The following is a 25,165-nucleotide window of genomic DNA, read 5'->3' as shown; positions in this document are numbered from 1 at the left end:
TACCCATACGCGATGGCCGTGAATGCTGGTATTTTAAGAGCTGTTGTAAGCTTTTACCTAATTGAGTCGGAAACGGCATTTGAGCGTCACAGATGCCGCATTCCTATCAAAGATGTTAAAACCGTACTGGCGCTGAAAAAGCACCTTACTTTTTTCCTTCGTCTAAAGAAGTTGTCTAGTAAATATGGCCTCGGAGATTTTGATGTGAAGCTTTAATTATTATATGGCTCCGAAATCAGGCGGCAAAAGCGATAATTTTGCGTAACTACGGACGAGCAATAGTATTTGGAGCTTCCGACCATGCTGGCTGGAACGGAAGCGAATTAAACAGTATCTGTTGGAGTGGTTTGGTATTTGGTATAAATGTATCAGTTAATAGCCAACTCTTTATTATAAAACGCCCATTAGATGCCGACTTAGAAGCGCCGTCAGAATTTTCTCATTCTTGAATTCATGTTGATTATGTTTTATGTAGATTATAATGACATAGCTAAAGTGACTGTGAAAAAGTTAAGTCTTATAGAGTCGCAGTGATGCGACTGACTGGTCCTTTTTCATGATGTTTGTCTGCTAGGCATATTCTGGTTTCGTGTGATTTTAGATAGGTTCTTAGCTGGCTCGAATTACACTGTGCAGCATTTGTTACGCACCTCATGGCTCCACAGTAATAATCGCAGAGATGTACCATTTTGTTCTTATCGCCTCCTTGATATCTTAAGTGATGAATCTGGAAACTTGAAGCCGCTGAATTCGGAAACTTGAAGCTTGTCCAGGTTCGCTCTTCTTTAGAAAAGCCAACTTCAATCTGTGCTGCAAGTGAAAACATTCTGTTGTGCGCAGACGATGCCCAGAGAGGAATTATACAAGTGACATTACACTACAATGGAGTTGCATTGCTGGTACCGGAGTCAGACTCTTGACCTACCCGACTGGTATTTTGAATATCAGATCTATGAAGTTCTCAAACAAAGAGCTTACTTTGCAGCAGTCGGTCTAGACTGTGGCCTTTACGTTTGCGACCTCAGAGTCAAGCTTAGAAGTTAGCCAACTTCTAAAGAACAACTCGGAGTCTTGCAGAGAAATCAAAAGACTTTGTGAATTTGAAGACGGGATAGCGATCACTGACTCGGGGGGTCGAAAGGTAAAGTTCTTCAGTCCTTTTGAGAAAAACGTTAAAACCTTGATGGGCTCTGGTCAGGAAGGAGCAAATGAAGGAGCGGATGAAACGTGTTCTTTTACGCAACTTCATGGCATCTGTTTTATGGAGAAGACTTTTCATATCGGATTTGGCTACAGGTTGCATTACTAGCGTCGGGACTCAGTGTTACTGTGTCGTACTGTGTTGTACTTTGTCTTTCTTAGAAGTCTTAGAAGTGATACTGTGTCGTTCTTGGAAATCTCTATGATAGTTTTAGTATCAGAGCCCAAAGCATAGAGAAAGCACAATTGTCTCTTCAAAATGCCGTAGACAAAGTATCACATGTAAATGACAACATCACAAAGACCACCGTTTCTGAGGTGAAACAACGGCACAGTATAAGGAAACCACAGCAACCAACGGCCCCGAAGGAACTGTCTCATAAAACTCGTCTCACGTAAACTTCTCCAAGAAGGAATGCGCCGCCTTCACAACAGCATAGCTTCAATTAACAACGACTATCTCCAAGATATTGAATTGAGCACATTACTTACAACAGTTGTAGAGAATCCACATGCAGTTTCATATTGTAAGCATGAGACCTTCACGGCATTACAGTATTCCGAAGACCTTGGATTAATTACCAAGGAGTCGTTGAAGAGAGTAACGAAATGGGCAGCCAAGTATTTTACTCATGAAATATCCTACTATCCTGTCCCTCAGACCAGCACAGAGTTTGCAAATGTAAACTTTGTGCGACATCTACCTTCAGAAGAGATGGACCCCGAGGTTGAAAGGGCTATGAAAGTATTTTTGGAGAAGTATCGTCCCCGTAGGGAAAGGATAGCTCGGGAGGAAACTAACAAGGACAGGGCAGGGGCTTTACCACCGGCCGTCTACACGAAGCAACAAGATTCCACTAAAGTGGACTTGTTGGCGGGTTAGCTCAATGGATAGAGCGCTCGACTGTTAACCAGGAGGTTGAGGGTTCGAGCCCCAGCCGGACCAACACTCAGGGTCTTAAAATAATTGAGAAGAATTTGCTACATTTCTATAACACCAAGAAATGGTTAGATATTCTAGTCTTCTCAGGTAGGGACGAGTAAATGGAGGTCCCGTCTCCTGCAAGGTTGGGGGTAGGAGACGTTAACTTCCCACACACGAGATTACTGTGTGATGGATGTCCTCCCGTGGGTGGGATGGGTGGGTTTACTGGGCCTGCAGTGATTGGCGCAAGCTGTTGCGGTGTCCCTGCCTGTCGGTGAATCTTACAAATCAAATCAAATCAAAATCACCAGGTAACGATTTTAACTCGGGAGATCAGTCAGTAGGGTTCAGCAGCGCCAAAGGAGCTGTTCAAGCTACTTTGGAAGGTGGGAATGTGACAGAAATCACATTTGTTGACGACTGTCACGGCATCGTTGAAGTGGAAGTTGCTGAGGTGCGAACAAATGCAGACAAATATGACACGGACTCAGAATATGACTTTTCTGACCAAGAGGATGAAGATATTACCCCAATTGCAGTTTCTAGATCTGGACGGCCAGTTCGCGCTCATTTTCGCCTGGATTTCTAAGGTACGCTTTCTCTAATAACCTAGTTGAAAAGTAGACAAAAGAACGTTCCTTTCCGATCATTTCATCGGAGCCAACCGCAATCGAAGCTTTGTAAAACAAAACATAAATCCAATATATTGTGCTAGAGTACTTTTTACAAGTTTGTTTTCTTTCTGATGATCTTCTTTCCAACATGTTGACCTGTTAAGTGGTTGCAAAGAAATGTTGCGCACGGGAAAACAGAAGTTTGTGTTCAAAAGAGTCGAAACTGACTTAAATAACGACTGAAAGTCATTTGAAAAATCTTATTTAATTCTAGAGCTAAAAAAAAGCAGTTCTTATTGTATCAGTTTTCGACTAAATTTTCGAGTTTGCGCTATATCTTCTTTTCAGCCAAAATTATAGGGTCGGAAAGTAATAGTTAACTTGCCAAGTTAATCATTAACAGTCATTTCATTGACAACTGACAAATAACCGAAAATTTAACTGACAACTGACATTCGTATTTCCCCCCCCCCCCCCCATCCAGACCCTCCTGGAATGACTAAGCGGCTAGAATTGACAAGGACTGAGCTGGAGTAAGTTATGTAAGTCAAATTCTCAGCGCGGACGTATCCATAAGAACTATATTAATGTTGAACAATTTTCATAGATCAAATCCTAGCTACAGTCCGAACACTTGTCCCTGAGGGCGGACAACGAAACCAAAAGTGTTGCGCTTCAAGTTCGTTAATGTGTGCGAAGATAGCGAAGCTTTTCTTTGCTTCAATAGTTTTTTTTTAAGATCACCTTCGTATCGTCTTGGCGATACTGATCCCCAAAACTTCAGTACTAATCCCTTCTCAACTACCTTTATTTTTCCTATAAATTTAATATCTATGATACAAGATTCTTCGCAGTAGATAGCGCTATTTTTGCAACAGCGAAAATCAGACCTGAAAAAAATCAGGCCTGTACGGGATTCGAACCACTGACCTCTGCGATACTAGTGCAGCGCTCTACCAATTAAGGTAACAATGGCTTTTTTCAGGTCTGATTTTCGCTATTACAAAAATAGCGCTATCTACTGGGAAGAATCGTGCATCATACGTATTTAATACCGCAGTTCAAAATATACGAACTTCATGTATTCATTGTATCTGATTTATCATCACGGGTTTATTACGAATCAACTTAACGGCCTGCTCCCAGTTGGCTTGTTAGCTCAATTGGTAGAGCGCTGCACTAGTATCGCAGAGGTCAGTGGTTCGAATCCCGTACAGGCCTGATTTTTTTCAGGTCTGATTTTCGCTATTGCAAAAATAGCGCTATCTACTGCGAAGAATCGTACATCATACGTATTGAATACCGCAGTTCAAAATATATGAATTTCATATATTCATTGTATCAAATTTAATATCTGTAGGATTTATCCCAAGACCCTTGAAAGTTTGGCACGGCTTGTTGTTAGAGGCTTAAGGCGAACACTAATAAAAAGATACAAATACAACACGGTCGCTTGTAACTTCCTCAGTAACTTTCCTAGGAATGTTTCCACGTCTGATATAATAGGTTTGTAGTAAACATGCAAAAGTGCGGAGCTACTTCTTCGTTTGATCCAATAACAGCCTTTCATCGTGCATGTGAACATGTATGCTTAATTTTTGGCTGGTAACATGTTTGTACCTGCACCCCTCGAGAGTATCATGTGGCAAACTATATGTCCATTTAAAAAGCTATTCTTGGTGAAATGAATCTTCTCTTCCAATCTGATCTTCCTCCAACAAACCCAACACTTCTGCGTGAGTCAGGGCAAATTCAGACCAACCAAAACACCGTTTTATTTACTAAAATGAGAAAAATTAATCAACTGTCAGGTACGTTTCAACACGCTCGTGGAGATCCAGTTTTCGATATTCAGAAGCGTCTCTTTTTCGAAATTCTTCAGCCTGTGGATCGCATCAAATGTACGAGAGTTACATCTTGCATTAATTCAGATGCAGATTTTGTAAAGATACCTCCAATAGCGAAATCGATCAAATCTATTCCAAGATAGGAGATCATTTAACGTGATGTAGTATCTAAATTCAGTCTTCCTGTTATCCCAAGACCACCTAGCTAATCCGTTTTCACATCTCTTTTTTCCCGTCTGTCATCAATAACCTTAGGCTAAGACACCTCTTTAGAGGAATCTATGGATACACCGTTGACCGATGACATCACGCACGGCGCAGTAACTTTATCGTGGAAACCACGAAATTTCCGGTTCTGAGATCCGTTATACTGACGAACATTTATTTCCCATCTCATTATAAGAAGTTAGTAGAGCGCTCCTCAGATTATTCGGTTCAAAATCAAACACAAACGTACGTCACTTAAATGGCAAAGGTGTGGGTTTGAATTTTTGCCTTTAACAGGTTTGCACCTGTACCACTTTAACACGTCATATGGCAAACCATGTTCACGTGAAGGTTATAATTTTTGAACTTTGCTTGAGTTGGATGTCAATTTGAACCAATCAAAACGCTCCTCTAAGTTCTAATATAAGAACCTGATCTTGCTGGCCAAAACCATTCTGCCGTGAAGCATAGCTTGAAAGAATGACGCACTTAACTGCATTGATCATAGCTTTGTTCCTCCACGGAAACATCTGTTTGGCTGTAAAAGGTAAGACCTCTTTTGCTTTGCTGCCTGCTCAGAAATATTAAAATACATTTGAAAAACATTCAAAGAACATTTCCTGTAACGCCTCTTGTAAAGCAGTCTGCGAGGTGATTTCTAACTTGACGGCTCCGTTTATGCTTTCGACTAAGCCTTCGTTTTCGGTTCCTTTTTGGAATTTTTGAAGATTTTTTCCTTCAAGAATAAAGCCAAATAGGGCAACACTTCAGGGCGAAGCCCTTAAAGGCATCCCCAAACATTTTGTGGAAATGACTGATTATCTTCATGTAACGATGACAGTTACACACCCTCCATGTAGTTCAATTTGTCCTGTCAAAAGTCACCGAAAGTAGCTATATTTCTTCTGGCGTGGAATGACTTGTTTAACTCCGTCGAAGCAGTCCAGAAGAGAAGTGCCACAGCTCCGTACAATTTTTCAGTATATTTACAAGATTGTGATAAGACCTCCTGGACAGCTTGTTTGAGTTTGCGGTGACTGTGGTTTCATTTGGGTTTAACAAAGGGCTGGATATTGACCCAAGGCCCACCAAGAGGATCCTTAAATATTATCCAGACACGCCCCCTTCTCGAAATTTATCATCGCATGGTTAACATAATTTTACACTATCTCGCTCTATGCCTGCTCAATCTAGTTTGAAGCGTTTTTTGTCACCTTTGCATTTGATTTCTAAAGAGATTATTAAAAGACGCTTAAAAGCTCAAGTATAGCTAATTTGTTTTTGAGTAGCCTGAGGTCAGTTAAAAAAAACGACCCTTGGAAATATAAAAATAGCGCTTCGCCAATCATTGCAAAACAGATAGGTGCTTCTTTACAGTTTTTCGTGTCAGACCATTTTCAAAAGTAATTCATTATCGATAGAGAAACTTCAAAGTGTGAGATATCGCGTTTCTCAGACTAAATTCCTCCGTATAAAAGGTCAATATCATAAATTGCCGTTTGTTATATCCTATGTTTCATTCAATCAAACTAAGTATCGCACATTTTTCTCAAAATAAAGTTTCCAAACAGATAGATGTGACAGGCACAGTATATCGGAGAGAAGTTTAACCCTTTACTTTCCAATTACAGCAGACATGGTGATGGTCATATCCTACCATGTACTGCTTTTGACAATAGCCATTTAGGTTTTGATCGGATTAGCCCGTGTTCCATTAGAGTTTCGTTGGACATGAGCCATCAAGACTACAAGAAGGAGTGCTGTAACAGGTGCTATCAAGTTTCCACTTGGATTTCTTAATAACCAAAAATATCCTACCTTCCAAAATTCTGGCTTTTAGACTGGCAAAATAAACATTTCAAATACTTGCTTAACAACGAAATGTCATTTCATGTCCCGTCAGCAAAGAAGCAAGCTCTAACTTGTCGCAAAATCCATCGAAGTTCACCTAATAAGGTCACAAAGTGTGAGTTTGACAAATGTTTTTAAATGGCATTGCATAGCTTGGCTGTCAAGCGAAAGTGAAACTGCACTGAATTAAACGTGGGATTAAACCTCCTAAAGAATTCTTTCCGCTCGGGTCAAGACAGAAAATCACGGACTAAGCAGTTGAGAGAGAAAACGTGGCCGTAATGTGCTGTTGTTTTCCTTCCATCTCGATTTCCTCTATTAATAATACTTGTCGTTACTTTAGGTATTCCAGTCCGAATTGGCAAGCTTAATATTTCCCAAACGCTGCAGGATTGGAGCTGCAGCAGTGCTTGTTTACCCTCCCAGCATTGTCGATTGTCTCGTTGTACAAACGTTGTATTTCCAAAAGCCTTCCAGGGATCGGGAACGGTGAGTACCTTTGTAAAGTTTTGTTTTACGCAGTTCCTTATGGATGAAGAAACTGTTTTATATTAACAAGTGAGGAACGTTCCAGCTGAATTTGGTCGTGCAAAGTCAAAGAATACGCTTTCCCAATGACTTCCTTTTGTTGCTCCTTTGAATAGCATTAAGCTTCTTATTTCACTAGTAATCTCCAGTCTCATGTCTTGAATTATGAGGTCGGTTTTTTTTTCGTTACTTCTTCTAATTCTTTCTTCGACAGCAATGGAACCATCTTTGAGGCTAGCTGACTTACCGCAAACGTCAAGGCCCGATCCCGCAAGCTAAGAGGAGCAATCCAGGAATAAAAAAACTTGGGAAATGGAGATTACATCGCTTGGAACAGGAGCCACTAAAACGTTCCAAAAATGACAATCACGTACTCAAAGTCAATAAACAAGAATACATGAAAATGCAAAACAAACCTGTGATAAGGAAGAAGATAGTCAGGCTACTTCTCAGTTACTTGCCTAAAAAAAGAATGTGGAGAAAGTAATAGAAAAAAGATGGGTCATGCCGTGATTGAGATTGTTTACCAGTCGTCTCAACAATAGTCATTAAATATGAATTTTCTTTAGCGTAATCTCTAAAGCGCTTTAGCTTTAAAATTACAGGTTAACGTTCACGTGACGATGAGTCATGGTGAGAAGTTCTCACATGTCCACTCACCTTCAGCCGTCTGGGTTCAATCTGTTACTGCACGCGGCTTCGAGGTGTGTGCACGTGAGTCAGGCATTGGATCAAATGGAACAGGAATCATCAACTGGTTGGCTTTTCAAGATCATCCACAAATGACTCATGGCAGCGCCATTTTTGATGGAATATGGACAACGGAAACTAAGTGTGAAAAAGTTACCTACTCACAGGTTAGCATAAAGCTGAATTTAAAAGTCAAAACCTTTACGCAGGGATTTTCTATCCATTGATCATCTGTTGAGTAATGTACTCTAATACCATTTTGACAGGTTTTCATAATAAATTGAGTGGGTAATCTATACTTGAAAATTTGTTGGTAGATTGCAAAACTCAAATCCTGGTAATGGAAGAGAATGATTAAGATATATTTCAGGTTTAATCCTCTCGCGTTGTAAAAGACAAATTGGCGAGTAGTATTGCTAATCTTAGTGCCCTCATTGTTAATGAACTCTTTATTTCACGCACATCATTTTGCCATCTCCACCCGCACATAGCAAAAGCTAGAGAGAGGTAAGGTTACAGCAGTCATAACATTGTTTGGCCGCGTAATTTCCTCTCGAACCCAGGTTTATTGACTGAACATTAAAAAAAAAACCTAAACATGGTTTTCGAACACCGCAGAATTTTCCTGCAAGACCTTCCGTGTTTGTGTCATCTAAATACACACGTGACACAAAGCCAGATGATGCTATGTATGTTTGGTTGGAAAATGTGAATTCTAGGAGTTTCGATGTGTGCATCCGGGAGTTCCTACCCTTCGATGGAAAACATCAAGACACCACTGTGGTAAGAGATATTCCTATGACAATCCTAGTTTTCAGTAGGGGAAGTGCAATCTTTAGTTTTTTCTACAACCTCATGCTCCATCTCATGGAAACTTATGCTTTGAATTTTTTACTACAGGACTGGTTCGCATTTGTTGGAAATGGCTCTGAATTCAATTTTACGTTGTCAGGAGAAGCAGATTTTCCAAACAGTAGTCCGCCAACAGCTGAGGACAATTATGGTCTCTGTCAAGTGAGTGTTATTTACTCTGATTTACTGTTTGTATGATAGAGTTCATCGTATCACTAGAATTGTCTTGAAAATCAATTTTTTCCTTTTTAATTTTACAGGAGGTGAGGTTTAACACAACCTTTTATGCCTCACCTATCGTCCTTGTGTCTGTGCATCATACGTACAACCCTCAAGTCAGCATGAAAAGTCTCGTCTCGCCGAAAGATAACATCATATCAGCCTGGGTTGAGGTAAATGAGCAGTTTATTTCTATAAAGGCTGATAGTTTCTAAAGAAACTGTTTGGGGCTGCGTCGGTAGGGGTAACGAAATAATTTGAATATTTCAACAAAGTTGAAATGGTAAATTGGCCACCGTTACGATTATAAAAGCTGAAGTTTCGAGCGTTAGCCCTTCGTCGGAGCAAATAGAGGAATTGTGGGTTGTGTGTGCTTTTAAAGGCAGAAAAAGGAGCAACGTGGTTGGTGGAACATGGCAACGAGAAAAACACGAAATACTTAGTGGAATGAAAAGCGTTCGTTGATACCTGTGGGATTTAGACTGCCGGTTTGAAAGACGTCAGCTTTTGTAATCGTAACGGTGGCCAATTTACCATTTCAACTTTGTTGATATATTCAAATTAGTTTATTTCTATGTTTGCATGTTTTTCCGTTCTGCTGTTGTTTTATGTTTTTGTCCCTTCTCTTTCCTCTGCGTAGGAAGTTAGCCTCACATCCATGAGGAATGCGTTAAAGACTTGAGTGGAACAGGGAGTAAACATGACCCTCTCTCAGTTAGTTACTTCGTGATAGGAGGTTTGTGTTCAGTCTGAGAATGTTCGTGCAATCATTTTGCGAAGTAGCATTGGTCACTTTCGTTTATTTTAATGCAACTATCATTTTTCTTTGCATTCACAGACCTCAATCCCTGCCTAGACGTCTTTTGCCCATCATTTGGAGTCTGCAAAACCTACAGTGCCCATGAAGCTCAATACACATAATTTTACAGTTTGTGGAATGCAATCTGGGAGGAATGGAAACAACGTCAATCCTTTCGCTACCGTTGATTGGATGGCGTACCAAGGAGCACCACCCGAGGGAATGACGGGAAGAATCAAGATGACAAAATGGTGGTCGGGAACGAATTGTGCAGATGTGACCTTTTCAAAGGCAGGTTATCTTTTAACTAGTTATCAATGTGGAAATTATTTTTGTTAAGCAGATGCAATTCCATTTCTAGGGGAAAAATAATACTGTGATAATATGAAAAAAAAAGGACCACATTGTCGGTGAGAATTTAAAACAGGTTCAAAGTTGTAACTTGCCAAACTTTGAATTTAAAGGCAGAGAATGGAGCTACGTTATTGGTGGGAACATGGCAACGAGAAAAACACGAATAAATTAGTGGAATGAAAAGCGTTCGTTGATCCCTGTGGGATTTAGACTGCCGGTTTGAAAGATGAGATTTTGTTCAAGAGTTTTACGGCTTTCAGTGCTACCTACGTGTAAGGAAAGACCGCAGATTGCCATATGTTGCTTAGAATGATTAGGTAAATTAAAATATCTAGCGACTGGTTTCGATGCGTCCTTGTCATTCCTTTCCACGTCTCGAAGGTCTTCCATGTTCCCACCAATAACGTAGCTCCATTTTCTGCCTTTAAAATCACACACAACCCACAATTCCTCTAAACTTTGAATTTAGTTTGATACTTTTCTCTATTGAAAATTTAGCGTGGTCAAGATTAATTGATTAACATTACTTCAGATCAAATATAGATACAAATGCGAAAACGCACTAAGATCGCAGCATGGCATTATATCCTTACATTTGTATAGGGCAAGTTTAAAACTTCACCAGTTGTTCTCGCGACGTCCAATCACCAAAGTGGTGGAGAGGAACACGACGCTGCGTTGATCTGGATGGAAGATGTAACCAAGGACTCGTTCAAGGTTTGTTTGCGTGAGCTGCAAAATTTTGATGGCAAGCATCAAGATATCTATGTGGTAAGCTCTTTTCGAATTCTAATTATGTAAGATCGATAAAGCCTTTAGACACTTTTCTCAGTCTCGTCAAAACATCAACTTGATTTTGTATAGTAATTGAACGTCTGTATTTGTGGTTAAGCCTGACCAGAGTTCGTTGTTTAATGAGAAAATATTTGTCACAAATATCTTCTCAAACAAATACGTTTCATTGCAATTAATTTTTCTTGGAAATCAAAGGTCTTTTACTCAATGATATCATTTCTAACTGATAGAAAATGAGATGATGTACTTACTACAAGTAAATGTGTTTTTTTTGCACCGCTTCTTCACAGACCTGGATGGCGTTTGCTAAGTTGCATAAGCCGCTCTTCACTGAATATGGCTCCGTAAACTTCCCAAACACGAATCCACCAACAGATGGAGACAACAATGCATACTGCGAGGTTGGTGTACAGTGATCTTCTGAGAAAATGGTTGTTTCATGCAAAAGTGCGATGATTGAAAATGAACGTTATCTTAAAAAATGTTTGGGAAAACGCAATTTCCAGAATTGCCTGATAAGTTCCGGGTTTTTTTCTACCTCCATTTTTTTACTGACAGTTTGTGCGTTTTACAAGAAGTTACAATGCAACACCATCCGTCCAATTATCAGCCAATCACAGCACAACAGCAAGTGGAAACTTGGCACCAGTTCATAATGGTATCTCTACATGGATTGAGGTAATAAGCTCAGATCTGACTGAAAATATTTGCTTGATCGACGCATATTACCTAACTATTAGCAATCCACTCTTACCCTTAATTTTTTCACGTTTTGAATTTTCCTCACTCAGGACGATTGCTGTAATCACTTTAAGTAAGAACTTTTGATTGTTTGCAGAACCTGAATGTATCTGGATTCAGAGTTTGTGCTAAGGAATTGTACGAGACCAGATATGATCCTATGTCAGTGAGTTATGCGGTCCTAACAGGTCAGTTATTATGCCAAATACTTCCAAACTTTGAGCGACAGAGGAGATGAAATATGTTCAAGAGGACGCGAATAGAACATCCACTTTTACGGTTATATTTTCATGCAATTAAGATGTGTCACATGCAAAGACATAATAAATTTATGATACCCCTTTCAAGACTAAATAACATATTCACTTCCAGACATCTGTGCCCCCGGATGGAGCTACTTCAATGGATTCTGTTACTACACAAGTGATACTTGTGCAAACTGGACAACAGCTGTAAAAGAATGTAGACAATAAAACTCAGTTCTTGCTGATGTCAACAACAATGAAGAAAATGTTTACATACAACATCGCCATAATGGAGATAAATCCTGGCTGGGTTTCAATGACAGATCAACAGAGAGTGACTCTACTTGGGTGGATCGTCGCGGACGTGGAAATTTTACAGCCTGGGCCAACAATCAGCCAAATAACTTCAAAGAAGAAGATTGTGTGCACGCACTTGGGGTGAAATACAGCTATGAATGGAACGATGTGCAGTGTAGTGATTGTCATAAGTTTACTTGTAAGAAAGGTATGTAAATAATGTCAAGTAATGCTTTAAATATGGGACATTTATAATCTAAATTATATCAACTCTTTTCGTAGAATTCTGCTTAAAATGTGTAACGAGCTTAAGGACACATTGCCTGTAGAGGTTAACATGGCTTGTGTAACGTGAAACGACTTGAAATATTGCTTTTCCTCCTTAAGAAGGACAACAGGTTGAATTTCAGTCCATAGCAATTAAGTCCTGGAGGCTTTGCTAGCATCCAGGTATGTTCCTTAAGGACGAGAACTTCGAAGAGAGTTGTAATTACATCAGGGAGAAGTAACAATACTCCAGGCACCAGTTGTTCGAAGGGTGGATAACACTATCTCCAGGATAAATCGCTATCCTGGCGGTGGATAGGTTTTCTATCACTTATCCGCTGAAAAGCGATTTATCCGTTGGATAGCATTATCCGCCCTTTGTATTGGGCCCGGTTCGATTTATGCCTTGGAGAAAATTATTAGCTCAGTGGTGTTGGGAAGTTTGGCCTGTAAAGCTTAATCCACACGTTACTTCATTTCATCGATAGACTTAAACGAATGCCAAAACGATTTAAATTACTGTCACAATCTGGCCACTTGTACAAATGAACGCGGCTCGCACAAGTGCAAGTGTAAAGCTGGATACGTTGGAGATGGCTTTGATTGGTACTACAGCTACGCAGGTAAAATATGTTGAGTGCTCACTTGAAATAAAGTCTAAAGCCCTACAGAAGAGCAAGGCAAAACAGAGATATCAAAGCCTTTACTAAAAAATAAATTGTAGCAGCGGAGCTACTACACTGATGCCTTTTGATTGTCCACACGTCGTACAATAAAAACAAACAACTTAGTTTATTGAAAGAATCACAGAGTTCGTTTACATGCAGCGATGGTTACTTTTGTTGGTTTCCTTTGTGGTTAGTGGATATAGAAACGATGAAAAGAGCGATGAATAAAGCGGTAAATACTGCTACAAGAAAACAACAGAACCTAACATTACAAAGCGTGTACGAATATGCGATAAACAAGAAACAGATCTCTGAAATAAATAGGAAAAACTCACATCTGTGTCCTAACTTTGATATAACGCCATCGATAGTCCTTTTAAGCCATAGAAATCGTGTCCTTGAACACTATTAGCCTTAGGAAACTTAACTTAAACATTCAATTCAAATCCTCTTTCGGAAAAACAAACATCATACAGTCTTGCTAGCGTGGTCATCCGGGACCTTCGGTCCTGATCACCGCGGCAATAAAGACATTGGGGGGTTTGCTGCAACATAAATACGGAGATGCCATAGCCTTTACTAAAACAAATACCAGAGAAAGGCGTTTGTCATTTTGCTACAATACCAAGCCGAAATTAAATTTAGTTGCCTAAGGCTGATACAGCAGTTAAAAACGTGAAGCTCATTGTGATATTTCTTCTCTTCTGTATTAAGGTTTGGGTCACTCAGCAATTCTGGCCAACGATGACAATTACCTTGGAACACTAAGCAATTGGTTAAGCCTTGTTGTGCAGAGCCAGTCCTCTTACTGGAAGCGCTGTTGGCGAGCATCAGTGGATGGATGGCCTGCCTCTACCTTCCACTCACTGTGTGACAACAAAGGGCCGACAGTGACCATGATCCGTGTAGGAAAATACATCTTTGGTGGATACACCAGCTCATCATGGAGTAAGGGAAAGATCGTTGAATAGATCAATCGCTTCATTTTATTTTTCCTCTTCTGAAATTTCCCTTAACTTGTTGAGACTGCGCGTGGTTAATATTTCCTAAAAACACACAACATATAGTTGAGAGTAGAGTAGAGTAGACCTCTTTTATTTATACAGAATAACCCCTTCAGTGTAGTAAACATTGGTATCAACGGGGTCCTGTTACCCACCCATCTCACCACAGGGGAAGACATCCATCACACAGTAATCTCGTGAGTGGGAAATGAACGTCTCCTGCCCCTAACCCTGCATTTATTCGTCTCTATCCGACGGGACCTCCATTTATTCGTCCCTATCCGAGAAGACTAGAATATCTAACCATTTCTTGATGTTATGGATAGGTAGCATATTCTTCTCAATTATTTTAAGACCCTGAGTGTTGGTCCGGCCAGGGCTCGAACCCTCGACCTCCCGCACAACAGTCCAGTGCTCTATCCATTGAGCTAACCGGGAGGCGGCTAAAGAGAATGAGTAACCTCGAAGTAATTCCTTTGTAATAACCTTAGATTGAGAGCAGTCCCTCCTTTTCGGCGAAGTTCGTCGAGCAAGTCATTAAAAAATCAGAGATAGAAAATTGATGTCTGTGCACCTTTCGGAACATTGGAATTGACGTTGATTTAAACCTGCCCTTAGATTCTTGTGAAACATTTCCAGCTAGCATGCATATTATCAAAGGGATAATTAATTTTTAAAACAAACTTTAGGGACTCGATCAGTAATAGCCGCAACCTTCAATTATGCAAGAACTCCCTCTATCACACAACCATTCTGTTGGATTTGATCCAGAAAAAGCCTTCCAGCGCCGCCTCGAACGGCTACTTAGTAAAGAAAATATGTCATTGTGGACTCGATTTCATAAAGAAACAGGAATGAGAAAATAGAACGCTACTTTTCCAAACAAATTTCTATTGACAGGCGTAACTACTTTATCTGTACAATCTTTTTTCGTATTGTACTGGTTGTACTGTGCTCCGGGTTAAAATGATTAATTTGTGGTTTTCTTTCCCTATCTAGCATCAGGTTGTTCATGGCTGGGTAGCTCGACAGCCTTTCTGTTCTCATTGGTTAATAAACCTGGCTGGGGACCAGTGAAACTTTCACAACCTGGACAACATGATTCATATTCTTCATATACTACCTATGGGTGTTCAGATCGTGGACCCTCATTTGGTGGAGGACACGACATTTACATTCCCTACCACGCCTCCACCACTAAATCTGAATCACGACTTGGATACACCTACAGTCCACCACCTGGCCACAATTATGGCAGCTCCTTCGCCCAATCATTCCTGGCAGGAGGTTTCAGTTTTAGACCTGATGAAGTTGAAATGTTTTATGAAACTTTTTAAAAAGTTAAGGTTGAATCACGTGTCACAAAAAAATTCAACAGGTTTTAATTAGTTCTTATTAAACTATCGGGCGGTCTGTATGGGAGAATCTTGACCGAGGTCGCCAGTACAGACCGAACGCAGTGAGGTCTGTACCAGCGACCGAGGTCAAGATTCTCCCATATAGGTCGACCTAGCTCGGTTGATAAGATGCTTTTTATGTGGCTGTGTCTTATATGACAATTTTTTATATACTTTGTACCTTTTTTTTCTCGACCGGTCTAGATGTCGGTCTAGATGGGAAAATCTGGACCGCTTTCAATATTGATTCAAGCCAATTAAATTCGTGAATTCGGTAGTTCCCAGTCCTTGTGAGCCACAGCCATATAATAATAGAAACTAAAAAACCCTAATTCAGTAAATTAAAATGACTAATATTTGCACGTTTCCTTTGTAGACTCCTCATCATTTTAAAGGCGTGTTATGTAATGTAGATTCAGAATAAACAGCATAAAAAGTCACAGAAGTAGTAAAAGATTTCAAAACAAGTTCCTCTCAAAAGGTTTGTATGCACTGGTGAAAATTAAGGTGGCTATCGCTTTTCCATCCGCTCCCTGAATCAATTGGTTAAGCCCTGTTATGTAGAGCCACTCCGCTTCCTTGAAGCGCTGTTAGCGAGCATCAGTGGATAGTTGGGCTGCTACTACCTTCCACTCATTGTGTGACAGCAAAGGACCGACAGTGACCATTGTTCGTGCGAGAAAATACATCTTTGGTGGATACACCAGCTCATCATGGAGTAAGAGAAAGATCGATAAAAGGATCAATCGCTTCATTTTCTTTTTCCTCTTCTCTGAAATTTCATAAAGCACTGTACTGGTCGCACCGTGCTTTGAGTCAAAATTGTTATGATATACAGTAAAAACCCACATACAAGAACACCCATTTTCGGGGCTCAGGCTGATTGGATTCATATATATCGGGTAATATAATAATAATAATAATAATAATAATAATAATAATAATAATAATAATTTATATAGCGCTCATATCCTGAGCTCATGGCGCTTTACAACACTGTGCGGGGGACTTTACCAGACTGCTAAGCAGTTTACAATCCATTAAAGGTAAATCTAACAATGCCCCCTCCTCGAAATTCCCAGTAAACAGACCAGACCACATCACAGTAATCTCGTGAGTGGGTTTTTTAACGTCCCCTGCCTAACCAAATTAACTAATTAATAGATGCAGGAGACGGGACCTACGGTTTATTCGTCCTTATCCGAGAAGACTAGAATGTCTATCCATTTCTTGATGTTATAGAAAGGTAGCACATTCTCCTCAGTTATTTTAAGACCTTGAGTGTTGGTCCGGCCGGGGCTTGAACCCTCGATCTCCCGCACAAGGTGTCCGGCGCTCAACCAATTGAGCTAACCGGGAGGCGGTTTATTCTAGATGAAATCAGCCTGAAAGTGTTCTCAAGTGTTCTTAATTTATTATTTCTAAAAAAATGTAAGGGATTTACTAAATATGATGAAATACATAACTTTGAGACCAAATTAAACTTGAGACACACAACATTAGAAAAAGAGAAAGAGAAAAGATACAGAAAAAGAGAAAAGATGCAGATTGGAGAATAAGTGACCTGCGGAACTCTGATGTGCAAGATTGATCTGCAAAGGTACTTTGTGTATCAAATTAAAACAAAGACGATAGAACTGCATACATATTGCATGTTTTTATGTTTTCTTCTTATCATTGCCATGTCTGTTGAGAATAAAGGATGTGACTGACACTTTGACAAATGGTGATCTTCATTTTATTGCATATTTTTCGTGTAATTATAAGACTTTAATTCCAAATACAGTTGTTGTACATTTGCTATACACAGCAAGTGAGACTACTAGAATTTAAACAGAGATCTTAGTGCAATACAGTAAAGCTACAGACACTGTTCACTGTATTAAACTGAAAAGGGAAGAGTTTTTATATATAAGAACAATTTTTAATTTTTAGGCTGAATGTGTTCATATATATATATATACTCCTTTTTTACCAAATCTCAGCCTGGGTGTTCTTAATCCACATTCCATTTATTTTTTCATTTATTTATTTATTACAAATTCACTCCACAAGAATTCACAAAAAATTAATATTAATTAATAATAATAATAATAAACAGTTTAACTTGGAGAAACACTTAGCTAGAAGCTAGTTTACAGGTTTTCCACGAAACAACTTTAACAGATAATTCAAATTGAAAATAACGTTGTTAAGAATCCCAACTGGCCGAATGCAAACCAGTTGGCTATATTACAAGCATGGCCGAGGATTTGAAACTCAGGGCTTACAATTAAGGTTAATTAAAACCATAAAAGGAAAAATTGTGGAGAAGGAGACAACCAAAAGCGCTGACGCACTATACAAGGGATGTCCCCTCTAATTAAAAGAAATTTTTTATAGCAAAACTATATAGAAATATAAACATAGATACCCTAACTATCCTTATCCTTATCCTTAATAAAACTTTCTTTTTAAAAGAAAGTTTTATTAAGGATTTTTTTATCCTTAATAACACATTCTTTTTAAAAGTTTCAATACTATCTGATTCTCTAATGTGATTAGATAAGCTATTCCATTCACAAACGATACGGCTAAAAAAAGCTATATTTGAGACCGTTAGTTCTGCTAAAATTTGGGACAAGGTCCTGTTTATCATTTTTCCTCAAATTATAAGCCATCATCTTCTGTCCTTACAAAATATGAGCTTATTGGAAATGTCTATGTCATAATGGCCATTAATTACATTAAAAAAAAACGTAACATCATTAATGAACCTCCTATCAGACAATAGCAACAATTTCAATTTAGATAGTCTAGTACCATATTTATCACCAAACGTAGTGATCCATCTGGTAGCTCTTCACTGAACAGCCTCAAATTTGTCAATGTTATATTTAGTATAAGGGTTCCAAGTTTCACATGAATATCCCAATAAGGGTCTCACATTACTACAGTCAAGTGTTCTCATGCTTTCAACGTCATTTAAGTCCCTACAAGTCCTTTTTACCAACCCTAAAACCCTATTGGCCTCAGCAGTTATTCTATCTATATGCTGGTTCCATGAGAGACCACTAGCAGTAAACAATCCTAAATCTTTATAAACATTAACACATTCCAAAGGTTGACCCTCAATTTTATACTCCCCAACTAAGGGTGCCTTTTTCCTGGTTATTCGCATGATCTTGCATTTCTTAGTATTAATTTTCATCTTGTTCATCTCACACCAATCTGATATTTTATCCATGTCACTTTGAAAAGAGGACAGATCTTCTTGAGTATTAATAACCCTATACATTTTGCTACTATCAGCATATAATGCAATTGAGCTGTTCTTACTAATTACCCCTGGTTAATCCTTGATGTATATTGTGAAGAATAATGGTCCCAACAAAGAACCCTGAGGGACACCAGAGGTTACCGTTAACCAATCGGAAGCCTCTCCTTTTACTACTACACGCTACTGACGTTCTGTCAAATAATGCCTACACCAGTTGAGCAAGTCCCCGTGGACACCGTATTTGTAAAGCTTGGCTAAAAGAATGTCATGATAGACAAGGTCAAAGGCCTTTGAAAAGTCTATAAACACTACATCGACTTGGCCACTCTTATCCAAAACCTTGAACCAATCATGATATACCAAGAGTAGTTGAGTAGTGCAACTACGACCAGTGAGGAATCCGTGATGGGAATCGTGCACAAAACTGATAACTTGATTGTAAATAGCACTATACACAATTCTTTCCTGGCATTTCCCAATGATGGATAGAAGCGAAATGCCTCTATAATTTTCTACAGGCTCGCATCACCATCCTTATAATAGGTGTGATATTAGCTGATTTCCATAATTTAGGTAGACAGCACTGTTTGAAAGATAAATTGAAAAGCATACTCAGAGGAACTGCAGATGTATCAGCAGTCTCTTTAAGTAAACGAGCAGGTATATTGTCAATCCCACAAGACTTATTAGCATTAAGACCTTTGAGAAGTTTTCCACCTTCTTTAGTGTCACAAGCCACATAGTTGGTAATGACATCAGTACTTGGATCTTGTAAGTTAGTTTGTATTGGGGCTGGTATCCTAGTACTCTGTTTACAAAAAACTGAGTGAAAGTGAATATTAAATAGGTGAGCTTGCTCTTGAGGTTTTGTCGCAGATCTTCTTTTGTAAGTGTTTACATCTGGAAGCCGTTTTGATTTTGACTTGATTGAGTGGTAGCTCCAAAATCGTTTCGGGTTTATCTTAAGTTGACTGGACAGATGCTGCAGATATCGTTTGTATTCAGATCTTAGTAACTGTTTGACAGATCTTCTTAACTCCTTGAACTTTCGGCTTAGGGCTTTTGATGGACGAACCTTTAGTTTTCTCCATAACCTTTTTTACTTGTTGACCTTCGTAAGAATATCACTGGTGATCCATGGGGGATTAATTTTCTTTTTCACAATATAGGTTGGAATGCACTAGTAATAAGTCGTTGACTCTTTCAGTACAAATATCCACATCCTCTTCCAAAAAAGCACAATTCCATGTGATGTACTTCAATAATTCATTCAGTTCAATAAAGTTTGCCTTTTTCAAGTTGCAGTTTTTCCTTGAGACAGACTTACGAGGACGACCAGATAGGAGTTTGATATTGAAACTAACAGGAAAATGTTCAGAATTAAAATGATCAGTCAGTACTTCAACATTACTGACCATATCAGGAGTTTTAGTCAGGATTAAATCAAGTATATTGCCATCACCTTCATTTAGCATTCTTGTTGAATTGAAATTACATTGAACCAAAAAATGATTATTAAGCATATCACAAAAATCAGCAGTACATTTATCGCTTGAGGTAGCAGTTAAGCTATGCCAGTCTATGCATGGGAAGTTAAAGTCGCCTACAAGGTAACAGGTAGCAAATCTAGTCGTTTCAATTCTCTCCAAACATTGACGTAATTTGAGCGAATATTCCACATCAGCACTAGGAGATCTGTAGCACACTCCAAATAAAGTGTTATCCTTCGAGGTTTGATAAATTTCCACCTTTACGATTTCAATATTGTCATCATTCTCCAGATCCCTTCTTCAAACCGAGATCAAATCCATGTGTACTGCCAAAAGGACACTCCTCCCTCCACGATCTTTTCTGTCTTTGCGGTGTATGTAGTAGTTATTCAAACCTAATTCGAATTCCATGAAGCTAGGATCCAGCCATGTTTCGGTGATAGCGATGAATGGAAAATAATCTTCTAGCAACAGGGCTTGTAAGTCAAAGACCTTGTTCCTTAAACTTCTCAGTAGCATTAAGTAACAACATCGAGGATTATTAGTTGAAGATCCTGTATTGCAAAGCGAGTTATTGACAATTTCATCGCCTGGGTTAGATTCAACATCACCACTGCGAAGAATTTTTAAAATAGATAGATTAAAAGTAGAAATTCCGTTCCTATGATAGTCAATTCGAATGGTAAAGTACCTAATTCGTCGAAGCTGTCTCTACAGAAGAGGATGGCCGCCACGTAGACCAGATGAAAGTATGAAACGTTAGCCACCACATTACCATTTAGATAGTGTATGTAAATGTACGGAGATGCTCGAAGTTACCGATGTTAAAGGACTTTCAGAGAACCTGATAACATTATTCAAGATTTCTATTCTACCGACTGTCAAGCCATAAATTTTCTGTCTCAGCAGGTAAAACAGGAATTTAAAATCGATTTGTTTTGTTACATGAATTGTACCGTCCAGTTATCCGCATAATGGGATTTATAGTTACAGTCAAACTAAGTGAAGCATACCCATCAGGATTACATTAATGATTTGATTATTTGAATATTGAACACGCTAATCGTTTCAGGAGAGCAATAACGAATTGAATATTTGAACATGGAACCCGTTAACCGTTTCAAGAATGTAAAAATGGATTGATTATTTGAATATTGAACCCGATAGCCGTATTCGTTTTGAAAAGGCGCGGATCATTGTTCAAATCAGAAGTCCATTTGTAATTGGATTATGCGAACACGTGATGATGGATCGGACCCCCTACAACATGGCGTCAGACATGGCGGGAAAGGTGAGTTCGAGTGTTGTGTAGAACTTCTTGTAAATGTTGTAAATGGAATGTTATCGAGAGCTTTTTTCGCCTATTTACATCTTGACGAGCTTGTAGAAATTCTTGTGTGTACCCATGATGGTCGAAAAAAAATAGTTTACGGGCGAAGCCATCGCAAGACTTTTTTAGTTTCGTAAATATTTGCGATTGACTGTTTTCGCAGTGTTTTTACCGTGCAGTTTGTTCATTTTCAGGATTCCTCGTCAAATAGAACAATCTTATTGGACTTTAGAAATGGACTTCTAATTTAAACAATGATCCGCGCCTTTTCAAAACGGATACTGCTATTGAGTTCAATATTCAAGTAATCAATCCATTATTGCATTCGTGAAACGGCTAGCGGGTTCAATAATCAAATAATCAATTCATTATTGCATTCTTGAAACGACTGGCGGGTTCAATATCCAAATGATCAATTCATTAATGTAATCTTGATGGTACGCTTCACTTAGTTTGACTGTAATAGAGAGCTGTTACAACTGAAATCAGCTCTTCGTAAAAGGAGCACGAACTGCATTGCGGTTAAGTTTGTCGAATAAATGATAGAGATCTGTTACTTTGGTTGAATATTTTAAAATAGTTTTTAATTTGGTTGTGATTTTAATTTTCAAAGCTTAAATTTGCTTGGATTTGCATAACATACGTTTGTAAGATGTTTGATGCCAACAGTGTAATGATGCAATAATAAATAAATAATAAATAATAAACTCTATGTTTCTAAAGGTGGTGTAGTGGTCAAGATGAGTCAATTCGCACCCAATTTTTTTTTTCACTTTTGTAATAATTTTCTTGTTCACCTTAGGTATGGAACAACTTTAAAATGTCTGAATATTAAAAAACAAAGACGAAAACATTTTAAAATACCTTAGTATAAGTATAGCAATAACAAAGAAGGAAGAAGGATCCACGAGGCAGATGATGCGTCCTTTAGCAAGAGAAAGGGAGAACGCGTCACATTACGGGACCAAAAAACAGCTGCGGCGGAGCCCATCAAAATTGAACGTGATAATGTGAATTTAATTCTCGGTCTTTGCCTTATTTTTAAGTTATTCTACAATTCATTTTCAGGACGGTTTTAACATAGATTCCGTGATAGGACTTTTCGGTTGCTGCTACACCAGCAAAGTATACAAGACGGTAGTAATAAAAAATTCACAATTTAAGTATTGTTTTCAAAGGTACAGTTATTCGAGCTACGAAAACTTCCAAATTTTAAGGTTATTGAAATTGACTTTGAAACTTAGTAGTACGATAAGAGTACGATAATATTGCCAGTGAATGTGCAAATCTTTTTCTTCCTCTACCTGATTATATATTTTAAATATATCTCTATTTCATAATTCATTTACCCTCTCCACATAAAATTCATTAATAAAAACTCTTCTTATGAAATTTAATCTGTTTTGTCTGATAACTGTGTAGTTGATGTTCTTGGCTAAAGGGGAAAGCTGAAACAGCTGCTGAGAAGGAACTTCCATCGTAGCTTAAGTTTTTGAGCCAAATCAGTCCCTGAGAACGAACTATATAATACCTGCTTACCGAAATGGATTTAAAGAAATCAGGGGAAAAGATCAGCAGAATTAATCGTGGCAATTTCAGTGACTTCCTTGACTCTTGTGACACTGTTGTTTATGAGGATTGAGTTTGTGTACATACGGTGAGTGAATGATTGATCGCTTTTATTTTCCTTTTTCCTCATAAATTAAATTATTTTAATGATTCTAAAGACACCCATGAAAGCGACTTTAAGTCTCCCCTCTGAAATAAATTGAACCTGAAGAGAGATTTTGTGCAGAGTTTCCTGTTGCTTGATTATCTTATTGGAATTGCATTTTTTAATCAAGATCGTGCTGGATTCGGAAAAGCTGTTACCGGTATTTATACAATAATTCCTTCAATCGTAGGAATGGTAGATATCATAAGGGTCGTAGCATTCTTAGTAACTCTTCGGTTTATTGTGGATGTTAACTAATTTCTTGTCCGTTTTAGTTGCTTCTCTGGCCAAGTGTGACAGATATTCACCTTCATAAGTTTACTGTAACAATTTTTGCCTCTTTTCTCCCATTTTTCTCGTTAGTTTTAAGTTTGGATGGCAGCACAGCTCACTTGAAGCGCCTTTTTGTCCTCATTGGTTAAGAAGCCAGGCTGGAGACCAGTGAAACTGTCTGAAACAGAAAAGTTTATTGCTCACCGCAGTTCCCTGTACAGTTGTTCTAGGTATGGACCCGTATTTGGTGGGGGGCAAGATATTTACGTTGCCAACTACGTCTCATCCACCAAAAATCTGACTCAAACTCTGGAAACACCTAAAGTCCACCATCTGGCCACAATTATGGCAGCTCCTTCACCGAATCACTCCCGGCAGTAAGTCGCAATTTTCGTCCTGATGTATCGATGGTATTCAGAATTCCTATTAAATTACAATCGACAGACGTTTTTGTCAGGTTATGGCCAAAAAGATAAACCTTGAACTTATTGTTATGTAGGAGCACTATACTGTCCAATAATAAGAAAATGATCATATTTAGTGGCAACAAAAAGTGCGCAGATTGATTAAAGTCAAATTAATGCAAACACGTGGATAAACTAGGCAGAATATCATAAGAATATACAGTGATTTTACTAAAAGTTAACGATCCTGTGATTCCAAAAACAAAAGAAAGCCGACATCACGACAAAAATTCTCCACTGCTGATCCACCATCATTTGAAAATCCGTTATTGTATGATAAAGATAGTTTAACTTTAATTCAAGATTTTTTAAACTGGTGTATGACTCGCGCTTCGCAAACCGCGGTAGCGTCTGTTCGCCTGGAAAACGCCAAAATATTACGGCTGTTCAGTAACCTTAAGAAACAATAAAAACTGTGCGCAAACTCTAATCCAAGCTTGTAAAGCTTCATATCATAGAAGTGAGAAAATTATTTCCACAACCGAGATCTGCAAAATCCATCGGGGATTGGAATTTGGAATTTGAAATTTTCACGAACGTTCCAAAGGTCAACCGTCTGCTGAATCAACAATGCAACAACAACAACAACAAATTTCATTTAAGCTTAATAAGAAAATTACAATAATTGGGCCCGCAAGTAGCTAGGGCTAATCGAGGAGGGCACAAAAGAGGAAAAAACGAAAAAGAAGAGAATTCTATAGAAAATGAATATTTATATATATAATTATAACATATAGACAAACGATCCTAAAAGAAATCTAGTTTGCCGTGTGGTTTATGAACAGAATGAAACAGGAGGGCAGACTGTAGTATATACTGGAGGTACACACAGTTATAATTCTGAGAATTGTACTCTAATGTCAGCAATTCTTAAATAATCATTTGATTAGCGCATAAAGTTCAAAGACTCAAATAAATTATGCTCCAGTAACGAGAATTGGTCAAGGCTGAAAATTCAAATTTCATTCCCGAGAATGCTGTTCCCTCGGTCTCGCGAGAAAAACACCTGACACACCATAAAGAAATAATTTATCAAAACAAAACAAGACATCTGTCCATTTCATATCTTTTATCATTATTGACAGTTTGATTATTCTTGCTTTACGCTGACTGATTCAAAAGTGTTGAATTTCCG

The 25,165-nt window shown here is 38.5% G+C and overlaps 1 protein-coding gene and 1 pseudogene across 2 annotated transcripts in view; both read left to right on the top strand.

The window, feature by feature from the left end:
* LOC148740504 (uncharacterized) overlaps window positions 1-25,165 on the top strand; it is a gene marked incomplete at its 5' end in the record, with an annotated part of 48,273 nt that overhangs the window by 9,413 nt on the left and 13,695 nt on the right. The window lies entirely within an intron of this gene.
* LOC111345901 (uncharacterized) lies at window positions 6,927-17,237 on the top strand (annotated as a pseudogene). The gene is made up of 15 exons (XR_015996756.1): window positions 6,927-7,133; window positions 7,778-8,029; window positions 8,481-8,645; window positions 8,763-8,876; window positions 8,975-9,106; window positions 9,574-9,669; window positions 9,772-10,023; window positions 10,690-10,857; window positions 11,172-11,282; window positions 11,440-11,559; window positions 11,720-11,810; window positions 11,995-12,372; window positions 12,920-13,054; window positions 13,814-14,047; window positions 15,103-17,237. The product of XR_015996756.1 is annotated as an uncharacterized LOC111345901 (transcript).

The sequence above is a fragment of the Stylophora pistillata genome, chromosome 2, assembly GCF_964205215.1.
Source record: "Stylophora pistillata chromosome 2, jaStyPist1.2, whole genome shotgun sequence".
In the NCBI taxonomy this organism is placed as follows: Eukaryota; Metazoa; Cnidaria; class Anthozoa; order Scleractinia; family Pocilloporidae; genus Stylophora; species Stylophora pistillata.
The sequence above is the reverse complement of the archived record's forward strand: the minus strand, read 5'-3'. Positions and strand labels throughout refer to the sequence as shown.